The 17,884-nt window shown below is 45.1% G+C and overlaps 1 pseudogene; it reads right to left on the bottom strand.

Moving 5' to 3' along the window:
• The window catches only part of LOC146344253 (uncharacterized), an 86,242-nt pseudogene that overhangs the window by 36,764 nt on the left and 31,594 nt on the right, over positions 1–17,884 (bottom strand).

Below are 17,884 nucleotides of genomic sequence, written 5' to 3'. Positions count from 1 at the left end.
TGGAAATACGCATGGATTTTCATGTGAAAACAGAGCTCACAATCAGATATGGACTCAAGTCAGAACAAGCTTTGAGATGGTATTCCAAGAGCTTCAACGAGCTCACATTCTGCGGATTCGCACATCCCTACAAAAATGTGCTATTACATAGTTTTCCCCATGAAACTAATGACAGTTGTGTGTGAAGGTGCAGGGGGATGGGATGGGGAAACAAACAGGAGACTGCTAATTACTAAAGGTGCACACTGACTACAAGATTCGATCAAGATGCTAACTCACCACTTTGGAAAATGAACTGATTCTGCTTCGGGATGGACGAAAGGGACTTACCTTGTCCCACAGCTTGCTTCGTGGTGGGGGGGAGGTGCTTCGGTTCTCCCCCCAAAGTTCAGGCGAGGGGAGGAGGCGCCCCACCTCACCCGGCCGAAATTCAGGCTGGGGGGGAGGCGCCCCATCCCTCGCTGGCGAAATTCAGGCCAGGGAGGAGCGCCCCGTCTCCCTGGCCACGAAAAAAAAAGTAAAACACACACACACACACACACACACACACCCGTGATAGGCTATGTAACGATTTGCGTAGCCTATCACGGCTAGATTTCCAAAGTCAGCCGTGATAGGCTACGTAAATCATCACATAGCCTATCACGGGTGACTTTGGAAAAAAAAAAAAGCACGTACGCAAATGGCGGCGCCCCATGGGCGCCGCCATTTGCGTTCCTTATTTTGGCACGTCTAGTCTACGTAAAGATTTACGTAGACTACGGCGAAAATAAGGGCAATGCAAATAGCGTTCCCTTATTTTCACCGTAGTCTACGTAAATCTTTACGTAGACTACCCCTGTCCAAATAAGGAACGCAAATGGCAGTGCCCATAGGGCGCCGTCATTTGCGTACATGCTTTTTTTTTTTTCCAAAGTCACCTCTGATAGGCTACGTGACGATTTACGTAGCCTATCACGGCTAACTGTGGAAATCTAGCTGTGATAGGCTACATAAATCGTCACATAGCCTATCACGGGTGTGGTTTTTTTTTTTTACTGTACTTTTTTATTTTGTAATGGCAGCGGCGGCAGCTGGTCGGGAGACCGGCCGCCGCCCCCGTCCCCGCCGAACTGCCGCCGAACCGCCGCCGGGACCCGCCGCCGAGAGGGACATTCGCCGAAGGTAAGTCCCATCCCGGGGGGGTGGGGGGCCAGCGGAGAATTTCCCCAACACTTTCAGGGGGCCGAATGCGTCGGCACTCGGCCTCCCGAAGATTCGTGGAGAAATTCTCCGCCATCCCTAATTCTGCTCAGACTGATTCAGAGACTGCCCACTTCGACACAGGTAATGAAACCGAGTTGATGTTTAGAAAGGCTTCATGCATCCCACTGATGATCATGGGGGGAAATGGCTATGACTTTTTTTCTGTTTGTCAGAGATGATGAAAGTTGCAGGCATAGTAGTCATTTAGAAGGGGATTAAGGATGCCAAACTGAAAAAAAAAAAAAAACACAGACAGCGTAGATGTGGCTGAATGTATGGAAACTGCAAAGTTTCAGAAGGATAGGTGCAGTGATTTATGTGGGAAAAGAGTCCTCAGATTTGGGGGGAGGGGATTTGCTTCCCTTTCCCTCCATGCATTTTTTTGGGGGGTGCAATTTGTATGAAAACAGCACACATCATAGAGGTGTCTCTGCAAAAGAAACTGGCAAAGTTTCAGAAGGCTAGGTTTGGGGGCTAGGGAGTTGTAATGATTGAAATCCAGTTTAAGGCTTTTTCCATAGTGAAGTCATACAGCCTTGGAAGAACAGCCACCTCAAAGTCCCATCCATGCCCTCCCCACAAAGCACAGTCATTGCAGAGCTCCTTGCAAAATATCTCCTATGCTTAGAAGGTGGATCCTCCAGTTACGCAATCTCCCCTCCACTCTCTCATCAGCATTTAGAGAAAGAAAACAAAATTTGGGATTTTTAAAGACACACTACCTTTCTGAAGTGAAATTATGAATGAAGCTTTATCCTGCTCTGGTTCTGGTCACTTTGAAGGGAAGCTCACTTCACCTTGAGAAGCATGAGAAATGGTCCAAAGGGGCTCAAATTCAGTTCAGAATTTGGCCAAATTACATGACTGGCATTGAGAAGGTATGGCTCCCCAGCATTTCCAGGTAGGGCTCAAAAAAATCCTGCCTGAAATCCTGGAGAACTGCTGCCAATCAGTGTCAACAAAATTGGGCTAGATGGACCAAGGGTCTGACTCAGTATAAGGCAGCTTCCTATGTTCCAATGATGTATATCCCTACTAATCACTAAAATAAGCAGGAGCCGTTGGGAAACCCTGATCACAGAACTCCCACATCTTGTCTGATTTACAACAGCAAATGAGGGAACATGGAGCATAGCGTATCTAGAAGGTCTCAGTTGGTGGAATAGTGGGATGTGATTCTAAACAGAAGTTAAGGAGAAGAGAGAGACTGGCTAATATGGTGGTGTATGAAAAGTGTAAGTAGAACATAAAAGGATAGAAGAATGAGAAAGGTGCATTAATCAGTTTGTTCTGTAATTTTAGATAATAAAACAGTCACTGTTAATCTTCCACAGCCTCTGGCATTCATTAAACTTAGTGTCAGAAATTGTTGTTGTTGTTGTTCAGTCATTCAGTCATGTCCGACTCTTCGTGACCCCATGGACCATATCACGCCAGGACTTCCTGTCCTGCGCTCTCTCCCGGAGCGTGCTCAAGTTCATATTCATTGCATCGGTGATGCTATCTAGCCATCTCATCCTCTGCCGTCCCCTTCTCCTTTTGCCTTCAGTCTTTCCAGCATCAGGGTCTTTTCCAGAGAGTTTTCTCTTCGCATTAGGTGGCCAAAATATTTCAGCTTCAGCTTCAGTATCTGTCCTTCCAATGAGCACTCAGGGTTGATTTCCTTTAGGATTGACTGATTTGACCTCCTTGCAGTCCAGGGGACTCGTAAGAGTCTTCTCCAGCACCACAGTTCGAAAGCATCAATTCTTCGGCGCTCAGCCTTCCTTATAATCCAGCTCTCACAGCCATACATTACTACTGGGAAAACCATAGCTTTGATTAGATGGACCTTTGTTGGCAAGGTGATGTCTCTGCTTCTTACTGTGCTGTCTAGGTTTGCATTAGCTTTCCTACCAAGGAGCAAGCGTCTTTTAATTTCATGGCTACAGTCACCGTCTGTGGTGATCTTGGAGCCCAAGAAAGTAAAATCTGTCACTGTTTCCATTTCTTCCCCTTCTATATGCCAGGAAGTGATGGGGCCAGATGCTATGATCTTAGTTTTTTTAATGTTGAGTTTCAAACCAGCTTTTGCACTCTCCTCTTTCACCCTCAACAAGACGCTCTTTACATCCTCTTCCCTTTCTGCCATTAGGGTGGTATTGTCTGCATATCGGCGGTTGTTGATAATTCTCCCAGCAATCTTAATTCCGACCTCTGATTCATCCAACCCAGCGTTTCTCATGATGTACTCTGCATATAAGTTAAATAAGCAGGGTGACAATATGCAGCCTTGTCGTACTCCTTTCCCAATTTTGAACCACTCGGTTGTTCCATGTCTGGTTCTTACTGTTGCTTCTTGACCCTCATACAGGTTTCTCAGGGGACAGGTAAAGTGGTCTGGTACTCCCATCACTTTAAGAATTTGCCACAGTTTGTTGTGATCCACACAATCAAAGGCTTTAGCGTAGTCAATGAAGCAGAAATAGACGTTTTTCTGGAATTCTCTTGCTTTCTCCATGATGCAGCGAATGTTGGCGATTTGATCTCTAGTTCCTCTGCCTCTTCGAAACCCAGCTTGTACTCCCGGTAGTTCTCGGTTCGCATACTGCTGAAGCCTAGCTTGTAGGATTTTGAGCATCACCTTGCTGGCATGTGAAATGAGCGCAATTGTGCGGTAATTTGAACATTCTTTGGCGTTGCCCTTCTTTGGAATTGGAATGTAAACTGACCTTTTCCAGTCTTGCGGCCATTATTGAGTGTTCCAAATTTGTTGGCATATTGAATGCAGCACTTTAGCAGCAGCATCTTTTAGGATTTTAAATAGCTCAGCTGGAATACTGTCATCTCTGCTAGCTTTGTTGTTAGTAATGCTTCCTAAGGCCCACTTGACTTCACTCTCGAGGATGTCCGGCTCAAGTTCAGTGACCACGCTATCATGGCTATCAGGGACATTAAGATCTTTCCTGTATAGTTCTTCTGTGTATTCGTCCCACCTCTTCTTAATCTCATCTGCTTCTGTTAGGTCCCTGCCTTCTTTGTCCTTTATCATGCCCGTCTTTGCACAAAACGTTCCCTTGAGATCTCCAATTTTCTTGAAGAAATCTCTAGTCTTTCCCATTCTGTTGTTTTCCTCGATTTCTTTGCATTGTTCATTTAAGAAGGCCTTCTTGTCTCTCCTTGCTATTCTCTGGAACTCTGCATTCAGTTGGATATATCTTCCCCTTTCTCCCTTGCTTTTCGCTTCCCTTCTATCCTCAGCTACTTGTAAAGCCTCATCAGACAGCCACTTGGCTTTCTTGCATTTCTTTTTCTTGGGGATGGATTTTGTTGCTGCCTCCTGAACAATGTTACGGACCTCGGTACATAGTGCCTCAGGCACTCTGTCTATCAGGTCTAATCCCTGAAATCTATTCCTCACCTCCACTGTATATTCATAAGGGATATGATTTAGGTCATACCTGAATGGTTTAGTGGTTTTCCTTACGTTCTTCAATTTAAGCTGAAATTTTGCAAGAAGCAGCTCATGATCTAAGCCACAGTCAGCTCCAGGTCTTGTTTTTACTGACTGTATGGAGCTTCTCCATCTTTGGCTGCAAATGACATAATCAATCTGATTTCGATATTGACCATCTGGTGATGTCCATGTGTAGAGTCGCCTCTTGTACTGTTGGAAAAGAGTGTTTGCTATGATCAGCATGTTCTCTTGGCAAAACTCTATTAGCCTTTGTCCTGCTTCATTTTGTAGACCAAGGCCATGCCTGCCTGTTATCCCGGTGATTTCTGGACTTCCTACTTTAGCATTCCAATCCCCTATGATGAAGAGGACATCTTTTTTTGGTGTTAGTTCTAGAAGGTGTTGTAGGTCTTCATAGAACCCATCAACCTCAGCTTCTTCGGCATCAGTGGTTGGGGCATAGACTTGAATTACTGTGATGTTGAATGGTTTGCCTTGGATTCATACTGAGGTCATTCTATCATTTTTAAGATTGTACCCCAGTACTGCTTTTCCCACCCTGTTGTTGACTATGAGTTCTACTCAATTTCTTCTAAGGGATTCTTGCCCACAATAGTAGATATGATGGTCACCTGAATTAAATTTGCCCATGCTTGTCCATTTGAGTTCGCTGATTCTCAAGATGTCAATGTTCAATCTTGCCATCTCATGTTTGACCACCTCCAGCTTACCTTGATTCATTGATCTGACAGTCCAGGTTCCTAAACAATATTGTTTTTTACAGCATCGGATTTTCTTTTCACCACCAGACACATCCGCAGCTGAGTGTTCTTTCGGCTTTGGCCCAGCCGCTTCACTCTTTCTGGCGCTACTTGGAAATACCGTCTGCTCTTCCCCAGTAGTATATTGGACACCTTCCGACCTGAGGGACTCATCTTCCAGTGTCATATCAGAAATAGTGTGACATATCAGTGTCAGAAATAGGGATGTGTGAATCAGAAAAAAATCAAGCTAATCAAGGTTCTTCGAATTCCACCTTGAAACTCGTTCTGACTCATGCCCATAATAGATGGTGAGCTTTGAGGTTTTTTGTTCACATGAATATTGGTGTGCATTTCAGTGCACAACAAAAAGTGTACATTTCCCCCCTATTGATGAAAGCTTGTTTGTGCATCATTTTCAAAGTACACATTTCTCATGCATATTTTTCAGATGAAAGCATTTTTTTGCAAATCCCATTGCAAGTTTGGGAATGAACAGACTTTGACAGCAGGTCATGTTTAAGTCCATGTTTGAATTCAGGACCTGCAAACTGGGTAAATTCTGGCCTAAATTGAACTCAAACAAATTTCTCACACATCTCTTGCCAGTAGTTATGACCAGTCTACAGTGGCTCCAGTGAGGAGGTAGAACTGTTGCCTAGCTCCAAGTATGGGGCCTAAAAGGGCAAAATTCCCACCATCAAAGGTCGTTGATTTTAGCTAGGGATATTGTGAGTGCTCAGGTTGGTCCAAGAGTCTGGCAGACTGCCCCATGACCAGCCCCTGTAACCCACTCGCTGAGCCATGGGGTCCTGATGGACCCAGCTGCCGAGCACCCCAGAGCATAGTGAGCAGCCAGGAGCAGCCCAGAGTTGTCATTGCCACGTCCCCCCTCTTCTTATCTTGTTCTTGCAAGGTGGAGATGGCTAGAGTGGTTGGGGTGTGCACAGTGCCAAGGACTCATCCTGCCTCCACCGGTTGCCAAGCCAGCCCCAAGCAAGCCCGGTGGGGGCAGGATGAGGCCTCGGTGACCCAAGGGGTACACTTGGGGTGTGTGTAGTGCTGAAGACCCTGGCAGTCAAGCCCTTGTGCTTTATGTGCACAAGGGCTTGACTGCCAGAGTCCTCGGCATGCAGAGGAGGGGCGGCTGACATGGCTTGGCAGGCAGTGGTAGGGTAAGCAGGGAGGCTTGCTGATTGGGTCTGGGCCACACAAGTGGGTGGGTGGCTCGTCGAGCTCCCCCGTGCACTGGACAGAAGTGAGTCCGTCCATCCCTAATTTTAGCAGACCTGCAGGTAATCTAGTTTGGAAACAGTGATTCTCTCATTATTACAGGATTGCCACAAAAGTGAGTGCATATGATTCAAGCATATGATTCAGTTCTACTGGTGAAACTAAGCAGGTCTGGCCTCATAAGTTGTCTGGATGGGAGACTGAAAACCATATGTAAGCTGTTCTGAAATGGAAAACAAAATGTAAATGTATGAAATAGTTCAGGCTTTCGTGTATAATGTAAATGAAAAGTTTTAAAACAAATGCCACAGAGTAATTATAAATGCCAAAGAGTGCATAAATCCCCCAAAAGAATCGCATTTGTTTGAATAAACTCAAGCTGAGCATAACAGCTGATGCCATCATTACCCCCTGAAGCTCCTTCAGAATGACTGCAGCATTATATTATAATTAACGTATGCCAACATGAGTTTAGTTGTATCCATTAAAAACTGTCAAGCGTCATTCCAAATATAATGCAAAAGCATCAGTGTCAGAAATCTGTCATTACAATATGCAGATATTTAATAGAAGACAAGTACCATCACTAGAGGTGTCAGAAGAGTTTGCAAGGTTCAGAATTAGAGGAACAAACCCCCCGCAGATTAGCCATGTAGGAAGGAACAGATCAGCAAAGCTGTGAAACTCAAACAGAATACAACTGGTGCTGTGGTTTCAATCCACAATTGCTTTGTTCCCAAAGGACACTCATGTAACCTGGCTTTCTAATGGCCAATTGACACTTTACATTTACATCTCCTTTTTTTTAATGGGAAGAAGTGAAAATTCGTTCTTTTGTTCTATGATGGTGGCATATTGAACTTGAGTTGTGACTCATTTAGTTTGTAGATCGTAGCTCTCCACATCCTGAAAAAAAAGATTTCCGAAGTGGGCTAAACATTTTGAGTTGCGGTCTGGAGACATGTAGGAACGTTTATAACAAGGGTGGGGGAACTTTCAGCCTGAAGGCCATGTTGCCTCAGATGCCACATGTCAGGGGCTGACATCATTAACAAGACTTGATTACTGTATCAAAATCTGTTGGGGGGGGAAAAAGCCCCAAATCGTAACAACATCACTATGTACTAAAGCAGGGATGTTGAACCTCTGGCCTGATAAGGCCTGGAGTGGTTCCCCATCCAGCCTAGCAACTTCTTCCACTGGAGTGGCCTCCTCTGCACTGGAGGGAAACGTTCTTCTCTCTGATCCACAGCTGATGAGCCCTGAAAAAGGCTCCCTTTCTCAGTATTTAGCAGGGAAACTTGTCTCTGATCCATTGCTGACTGGATATAAGAGCTTTTTACCTGTGGAGAAGGGAAGCTTTCCTTCTGAACCTTGTCCTGCAGAAGCATGTCCTCCTGCTTACTTACCGACATGAACAGGCTTGCCCTTCTTATTGGAATATACACGATTCTCATGCTTACTTCTGAGTAGGAATGCTATTTGAAAGTGCTGCTGAGTTATTCAGTCTTCCTTCCTTCTGAGGTTTGTCCTGCTTATTTGTGAGTAGATGTGATGTTCATGCCTACTTCTGAACAGACATGTAGAAGCTTGGTGTTTGAAATTCTATTTGAAAGTGCTTCCAGGATATTCAGTCATGCTTACTTATGATGATGATGATGATGATGATGATCAACATTTAAATACTGACGTATCTGCTAAAAATCCATCAAGGTGGTGGTTCCTGTACACCTCAGCTTATTGGAAAAGTGTGTGTGTGTGTGTGTGTGTGTGTGATGGCCAAAGAGTGCATAAATCCCCCAAAACTCACCCCTTCCTGTGCTGCACACCACTTGCTGGACCCCCACTGGCCAGCTGCCCCTGCTTCCACATGTGGTGAGTCACCGGTAGGGATGGTGGAGAATTTCTCCACGAATCTTCGGGAGGCCGAATGCCAATGCATTCAGCCCCCTGAAAGTGTTGGGGAAATTCTCCGCCGGCCCCCCGCCCCCCCCCAGGATGGGACTTACTGTGGCCAAATGTCCCTCTCGGCGGCGGGTCCTGGCGGCGGTTCGGCGGCATTTCGTCGGGGGCGGGGGCGGCGGCCAGTCTCCCGACCGGCTGCTGCCACCGCCATTGCAAAAAAAAAAAGTGCAGTAAAAAAGCCCCACACACCCGTGATAGGCCACGTAACGATTTACGTAGCCTATCATGGCTAGATTTCCAAAGTCAGCCGTGATAGGCTATGTAAATCGTCACGTAGCCTATCACGGCTGACTTTGGGGGAAAAAAAAAAGCGCGTACGCAAATGGCGGCTCCCATGGGCGCCACCATTTGCGTTCCTTATAAAGATTTACGTAGACTACGGCGAAAATAAGGGAACACTATTTGCATTGCCAAAATAAGGAAGGCAAATGGCAGTCCCCATGGGAGCCTCCATTTGCGTACGCGCTTTTTTTTTTTTCAAAGTCACCTGTGATAGGCTACGTGACGATTTACATAGCCTATCATGGCTGACTTTGGAAATCTAGCCGTGATAGGCTATGTAAATCGTTACGTAGCCTATCACGGGTGTGTGTGCGTGTGTGTGTTTATTTTTTTTTTTCACGGCCGGGTAGACAGGGTGCTTCTACCCAGCCTGAATTTCACCGGCGAGGGATGGGGCGCCTCCCCCTCAGCCTGAATTTTGGCCGGGCGAGGCGGGGCGCCTCCCCCTCTCACCTGCACTTCGGGGGGAGAACCGAAGCGCCTCCCCCCCACCGCGAAGCAAGCTTCAAAAACAGGTAAGGGACTTTCACCCATCCTTAGTCACCGGGTGGTCCATGGCGCCCAGCGAGCAGTCATGGCATCGTGCTCCACTGCTGAGCCACTATTCTGTGCAGAATGAAGGTTCAGCCTTTTCTGTATAGGTTGATTTTATATAAATGGCAGCCATAAAAAGGCCGATTTACTAGGCCTGTGCACAGATCCACCACTTCACTTCTGACCAATTCGGACCCCATCTGCTTCAACTCAGATCCGAATCAGTAGCGAGATTCGGACATCTGAATCGCTCATTTTAGGCGTTTTCCCATTGACTTGCATGAGAGAACACAAATGGACATAACTTTTTCACTTATTAAGATAAATACATGAAAATTGGGGAGCCCACAGCCCCCCAGGAGAGCATCCCACTTGCCAAATTTCAGATAGTTTGGCCTAGGAGTTTTTGTGCTAGGCACAAGTACAATGTGCTCAACTCAAACCAAACTCAAGCCAAAGTTCAAAAAGGGATAATCAAGTTAAGTGTTGAAGTGCTGAGGAGGTCACTGTCCCTAAACTCTGCTGTAGATTTCTCTGAAGTGCAAATAGTACTACTTTCCTATTCACAGTCAATAACCTCAGGGTCTCTTTGGCTGAATTGTCTGGGAAAACAATGGCTGGTGGGACGGAAGCAAAGACAGCAACCCTGCCAGGTGGGCACATTGACTTGAACGAAGAGCAACGACAGCTGTCTGCTGGGCTGATAGAGGCAGGAAACAACACAGCAACACTGCCAGGAGGGCACAGCAGCATCTCACCCACCTCTGCCCCTGCCAAGACCCTGAAGATGCCTCATATGGGGCTTGCTTGCTTTGCAACACACAGTGTAGGATTATATTATTTAAATAATAGCTGTTAATGTGTGTAGTCCTTTGCCCACTATTTTGAAAATGTATACTGTGTGTACTTGTTTGACAAGCACTGTTTGCTTGTCCACACAGCACAAGCACGCACGCATACACACAAGCAAAAGAAAAGCAAACACTAAATTACAAGAAAAGGTGTGTGTGTGTTGGGGGGTGGGGGGTACTAACTGTAATCCTACCAGAAGAGAAAGGGTGTGTGTGTGTGTGTGTGTGTTTAGGAAAAAGAGATAAAAAATGGGAAGGGAAGGAAGGAATACAGGAATTGTGGGGGAGGGGGGGCAGAGAGAAGCCAAGAACAAGGAAAGGATACACACAGAGACAAAATCAAAGTAAGGGCAAACTAATGGTTGAGAGGGAATTGAAAAGGGGTAGAGACAAGCAACTACAGTGAAATGTTCTGGATTTTTAAGTGAAACAAGAATGAACAATAAACCTATTACAAAAGGGTGGGGTGGGGAGACACTAACATAGCTTCCACACCACATGCTTTCTTCTTGGCTTTGTTCTGCCAAAGGAAAGTGGGAAGGGTTAATCTCCTTCCCATTCTCCTTTAGCAGGATGCCAGCTGCTCTGGTGTGCTGGCTCCTCAGCCATGCCTGGCAGACACTAATGCACTTGCTCTTGGTGGCCACAGAAGAGGCAAAATAGGACTGAAGCCAAGAGAGAAATGCCATAGAGCTTCTCTCTCAGCTCTAGGGATGGTGGAGAATTTCTCCCCGAATCTTTGGGAGGCCGAGCGCCAAGCATTCGGCCCCCCGAAAGTGTTGGGGAAATTCTCTGCCGGCCCCCCGCCCCCCCGGATGGGACTTACCTTCAGCAAATGTCCCTCTCGGCGGCGGGTCCCGGCGGCGGTTCGGCGACGTTTCGTGGGGGGCGGGGGCGGCGGCCGGTCTCCTGACTGGCTGCCACCGCCGCCATTACAAAATAAAAAAGTAAGTAAAAACACACACACACACACACACCCGTGATAGGCTACGTGACGATTTACATAGCCTATCACGGCTAGATTTCCAAAGCCTATCACGGGTGACTTTGGGGGGGGGAAGCGCATACGCAAATGGCGGTGGTCCATGGGCGCCGCCATTTGCATTCCTTATTTTGGCACGTCTAGTCTACATAAAGATTTACGTAGACTACGGCAAAAATAAGGGCAATAAGGGCTATTTGCGTTGCCCTTATTTTCGCCGTAGTCTACGTAAATCTTTACGTAGACTACCCGGGCCCAAATAAGGAATGCAAATGGCGGCGCCCATGGGCGCCGCCATTTGCGTATGTGCTTTTTTTTTTTCAAAGTCACCCGTGATAGTCTACGTAACGATTAACGTAGCCTATCACGGCTGACTTTGGAAATCTAGCTGTGATAGGCTATGTTAATCGTTACGTAGCCTATCACGGGGTTTTGTTTTGGGTTTTTTTTTTACTTTTTCTTTTGTGGCCGGGGAGACGGGGCGCTTTTCCCTGGCCTGAATTTCAGCCGGGCGAGGCAGGGTGCCTCCCCCCCTGCCATGAACTTCGGGGGGAGAACCGAAGTGCCACCCCCCCACCGCGAAGCAAGCTGCGGGACCAGGTAAGTCCCTTTCGTACATCACTATGCTGCTGCTGCCGCTGCTACCACCACCGCCGCCACTGCACACAATGGCAGCCTACCAGGGCAGCAGGAGGCTGTTCAATTATCAGGTGGTTCATGCACCCTAAGGAATTGTCTTGTGCCCCCCATGGGGTGTGTGCACCCCACTTCGGAGACCACTGCTCTAGCTTCTAGTCCTCTCTCCTCCAGTATCACTGCCTCTTTCACAATGAGCAAATGGAGGCTGACTCACAGCAAAGCTCCCTCCTCCTCCCCCTCCTTCCTCATCTTCTGCCCCTCCTGGTGGCTGGATCTCTCTCAAATTGTTACATTTGGTGCCTCCACCTTTAAATATACCATTTATACATGTAATGTTGTGTAAATGGGCCTCTTTATGGCCACCATTTACATAAAATCTGCCTTTATGGGAAAGGCCAAGCTGCCATTTTCTACAAAATCGTGGCTTGGTGGAACAGCAGGGACTGCTGCTCTCACCCAATTTAGCACACGCCAAGTCAGGCAAGTGCAGGGAGATGTGGACTGGTGCCCAGGATGGGTGTGGGGGGAGCTGGCAGGAACCAGCCAAGCTCAAGCCCTCAACTAGATGCTCATGACATCCCTAATCAACACCCCTTTCATCCAAATCAGCCTGAGCCAGGGAACTGTCAAACCTTACAGGACATCCTTAAGGCCTATGAAACAAGTGCCCAAGCCAGTACCCTTTATTTCAAAGCTCCAAGCCTGAAACCATAGCAATAACCAAGAGGAAAGCTCTGGGCTTTGTACTAAGGCTTAATTGGAATAAAGCACACACATTCAATGATGACAGGTGGTAAGCTTATATAGAAAGGGGAAAGGGATAACATACAACAAACAGCAATATTTGGAAACAGTACTTAGTTACAAGGCAGAATTACAGAACTGGCTGAAACCTCCCTATACACACCAAAGTACAGGTCTTCAATAGGACAGGACCAAACAGAGACAATTGAAACCCAAGACACAGACAAAGACCCACTCCCCCAGGCTTTACACCCCAAAAGCTTTAGTCAAGCTAAGGTGATTCTTATTAGCCAATCAGAAGCTAACTAAAGCAATCTTCTCAGACTTTCAGGGGTGGGGTGGGGTGGGGTGGGGTGGGGTGGGGTGGGGGCAGAAATTTCAGAAAGAAACACTCAGCTGAAATTATTCAGCCCAATTAGTGAGAGTACTGCTGTGGCCTTGAAGCCCTAGATGGAATGAGATAACACACATGGATGGCCTAACAGATACTTCAGGCTCAGCCTCACGGAATGGAACTTTACAGACAGGCTGCTGAGGCACAGAAGGAAAATGGAGTTCTTGACAGTTTTGTCCTTTGAAGATCACAACAATGTCAAAAAGAGGGGTTTTTATTATTAAAAGTGTTGGCTACCCACAAACTAATTGTGATGTATGAAAACATGGCTTAACATAATGTGTGGGAAAATATGAATGTTAATTATTTTTTAATCGACTGAGCAGGCATCCACATAAAAAATTAATAAGCTATACTTTTCAAGCTGGAAAAAAGTAAGGCATTTATAGACATTTGTTCATTACAGACTTTTAATTATTTCACTACATCCTATTATTTTGTTGTCTCCCTCGACCTTGGTGGTGGGGGGCGGGGAGCATGATAAATCCAGACACATGAAAAATAAATGCATCGTGTCTCCAGAAATTTCACCAAAGCAGAAAACATTTTGAAAGCACTTTTAAGATTATTTCTTCCAGATCAACCTTTTCAGATGAAGTCATGTTTTGGATTTTTGATATATATGGTTAGGAGTAATTTGCCCTGATCCATCTTAAGGCATCCAAATGTATATTCTTAGTTTCTAGGGGACTTTAATGTCCATGTCACACCCTCCCCTCTCACCCAAGTTCAGTTTAGGATGCCATGGCTCCCATGGCAATTATGGATCTCTTTTAAGTTTTAGCATATATCTGGCCCCACTCATCATGCAGTACATACACTGGGTTTGGCATTTTTCCTGGGATGGGGGGATATTGATCTGGGTGTAAAGGCATTTGAGGTAATTCTTGTGTAATGGGCAGATCGCTACATGATTCCTTACTGCAGCCCCTAACATTTGCAGGGGCAAGTGGCCTATAGGAGTTTCTTTGCCTCCAGAGATGTATGGAGTTTGATGGGTTCCTAATGGTTGTTGGGGATTTTCCTGTTACTAGGACTGATCATTCTGTTGAGACTCCAGCCAACCTCTGTAAAGGGGAAGTGGTTGACACAATCACTCTTGAATTCCCTCTTTCACCTGTGACTGCTAAAGCTTCTAATTTACTGAGGGATGAAATGGTTGGGATGATGACTTAGAGAGCAATAGTGGAGAAAAACTTGTGATGTGTCTGTCTGCCCAGACCTGGGCTACAGCCCATCTTAGGGCGTACTCTGTGGTGGCAATGGTGGCAAAGACATATTTTTCATCATCATTACATCCACTCAGAGTTGACCAGAGGAGCAGTTTTGAGTAATAAGAGACCTTTTGCATCATGGTGCCCGCAGGGTGGAGTGAAAGACTTCCCAGTGCCCCCACTGGACACAAGTTTCAACAAGACACTTTGCAAGTAAAATCATTCCTCTCCACTCTGACAATTCCACTTTGGATCTTGGACCATTGCATGTATCTACAGCAACTGTGTTTCAACTTGTTATGGATACCGTTCAGTTTGTACAGCCTGTGGGTGTGGACAAAATTGTTGGAGGGGTGAAGCTGACCACCTCTGCACTCAACCCTTTCTCATCCTGACTGATTAAAACTAGAGACGGTCTAACAAGGGCAATAAATTCCCTTGTGAGATAGGGAGAAATACCAGTAAGTCTTAAGTTGCTGTGGTGAGGCCTTTTCCTGGACACACACACATGAACAGAGATACACACACACCTCATTGCATCCCACTATACTGGATAATTTTTGGCTAATTTCCAATTTCCAATATTCAATTTTTTAATTTTTTTATGTTTTTGGTAAGGTGCTTGAGCACATGGTGGCAGCCAAACCCCAGGTTTTCTGGATGAGACAGATTTTCTAGAACCATTTCAATTTGGTTTTCCACCCTATTTGTGATGAAATAGCCTTGGTTTCCCCAGGCACTGGACAAAGAGTGCATCACCATTGATTCTTTTGGACTTCTCAGTGGCTTTCAGTACCATTGACCCTGATGTGCTTTTGGATCATTTTACTGGGATAAGGCTTGGAGGTAGCACTTTATGGTGGCTCCAGTTTTTCCGGAGGGCAGATTTGAGAAGGTAATGCTAGGGGGATTCTGTTGTACAACGTGGCATTTGGCCGATGGTAAACATCAAGTTTCCATCTTTCCCCTTCTGCTACTTAATATCCACAATAAATTATTCCCACTATTTCCAACATTCGGGCATGAGTGTTGTTGCTTATGTAGGCAAAAAGGCATTACCTATGTATTCGAAGGAGGAATCAGCAGGCTTCATAGAGCCCTCAAACTGGCTGTTGGCAAACAGAAAGCAGTTGGGAGGGGGAATGGAATGGAGTATCATGGAGAGGGCACGGCTGGCTGGCTGGCTGGCTGGCACACTGCAACATTTTGTTCCTCTTCCCAGTTATAAATACTGAATAACTGAAAGAGGGAATCTATATAAAAATGGATGCATGCACATGCATAGCCCCAGTTGCATGATCAGCTAAAGCACTGACCATATGTTTGTAGAGCAGGAGAGAGGAACAAACAGCTATATCTAGTCCCCCCCCCCTCCTCACTCCTCAAAACCAGTGAGCAGGGCTGCACATACATGTCACCCTACCTGCTCTTTGGGTCTTCTGACTGCTGCTCATGTATAGGTTTGAAAACATAATGCTGAGGGTTATCATGGCAGAACCTTTCTTTTGCAACTCACCTTAACTAAAGGGGCACTCATGTGCATCTTTAATTATATTTTCAGTGCCAATTTAACACAGTTTTCTCTCAGGCTTTTAAATGTATTGTTATTTTAACATAGTGTGATTGTTATGGAAACACAGCTGAAGGTGGTATATACTCTTCTAAAAATAATACAATAAGATAAATAATGCAACATGAATTATTGGTATGGAAAGAATGAAGTTCAGAGCTATTTACTGGCTGCTTTGGTCTAGGAATTACTAAGAATTACCAAGAAGAATGAATGCTTAGATTTTTTACTATATTAAGTGGTATTTTTTGTTGTTTATTCGGTCAGTCGTTTCCGACTCTTCTGACTTCATGGACCAGCTCACGCCAGAGCTTCCTGTTGGCCGTCACCACCCCCAGCTCCCCCAAGGTCAAGTCCATCACCTCCAGAATATCATCCATCCACCTTGCCCTTGGTCGGCCCCTCTTCCTTTTGCCTTCCACTTTCCCTAGCATCAGCATCTTCTCCAGGGTATCCTGTTTTCTCATTATTTGGCCAAAGTACTTAAGTTTTGCCTTTAATATCCTTCCCTCAAGTGAGCAGTCTGGCTTTATTTCCTGGAGTATGGACTGGTTTGATGGTATATGAGTATAATAAATAAATAAATAAATAAATAAATAAGAATTCCACTTTTAGGGAGACAGAACTTTTGGTTTTGAAGTCTCCATTTACATTAATAAAAATACAGCTGAAGCTTATAGTGTTTCAGCCCATACTAAACACATTTTCTTAGAACTTTGTCCTACTGAGTTCAGTAGTGTCACATCTTAATAAATATGTTTAGGATTGCTCATACCTCAAGCTTTACTAGAAGGATAATCCACTGAGTAATGGCAAAAAATTGAATCTTCTGTGTACCAGTCTGTGATAAAAAAAAAAAATGAATGAAAGGTATTGTCAGATGTATTAGAAACTAATAATATTTTGGCATTTCAGCAAAGATGACCTGAGATGATAAAATTCACCTTGTCAGCCTCAAAAATAGCCACACTCAATCAGACAATGGAATTTAGCTTAGGAGAATTTAAAAGAAACTATTTCATGTAAGCTTTCTGTAATGTCTGAAATAAACCTATCTACTTCTCTGAATACGGTGTATAAATAATCATAAGCTACATTACCCAAATCTGTAATCAGTTCCATGTGTTAGGACAAAAAGGTTATGGCCTTAAAAACATTTGATACAGGAATAGCTGATGTTTCCATTGTGAGTCTTTCCTCTGTGTGTCAAAGTTAAATCTTCCCCCCCCACCCCCTAGAAATTGGTTAAATGTTGTGATTCTGTTATCAAAAGTACTCATTCTTATTCTGCTGGTCAAACATTTATGTAGAAGTATGCCTTGGGCATCTGAATGCCTGAATGGAAGAATACCACAAAATGTAGAACCTGTAATTATTCCCTTAAAATGCTATATTGTATATTTCCTCTATATCCAAAATATGCAACTGCAGATTTTTACATGGATTTTTAAATGGACAAACATCCATTTAAGTTAGAGGTATCTCCCACACACTCAGAGGTTGTGCTCCCTGTCCCCTCCTCCTCCCCCCCCACCACAGCAGTCTGAAGGTTGGTGGATATATATGAGCGCCAAAGTCTTTATGGTTATTGCTCCCCAATTCTAGAGTGGCCTCCTCAGACCACCTCACCTTGCTTCATCATAATTCAACTTTAATCAAATTGGCCTGTCAGGGACCCCGTGAGCAACTCCTTAAAGATCTCTCATCTCCATAAGAGTCCCAACTTCCTTCTTTTACCTTCCCCCTTTCCAATAATGTGGGATTTAAGCTGTAGGCATAGGGTGATTGTCAGTTTAGACACAGGGTGTAACCACAACAGTTTACTGGTAAATTAAAGCAAGCAAATCACAACTAAAGGTATTTTTACAATAGAGCTTTGTGATACAAAAGGCATTAAGAGAAAATAAAAGTTGCAAAATGCAAGTTCCTTTACCCTAGCTGTCCTTATATCCCTCTAGGCTGCTCCTTCCTGTTCCCCCTTCAGGCTCTGGTCTCCCTGACTCTGCTCTTACTGGCTTTCTTGCTGTATTTATA

This window comes from Heloderma suspectum, chromosome 5, assembly GCF_057233095.1.
Source record: "Heloderma suspectum isolate Gila_16-S chromosome 5, 16-S_ref, whole genome shotgun sequence".
NCBI lineage: Eukaryota > Metazoa > Chordata > Lepidosauria > Squamata > Helodermatidae > Heloderma > Heloderma suspectum.
The sequence above is the reverse complement of the archived record's forward strand: the minus strand, read 5'-3'. Positions and strand labels throughout refer to the sequence as shown.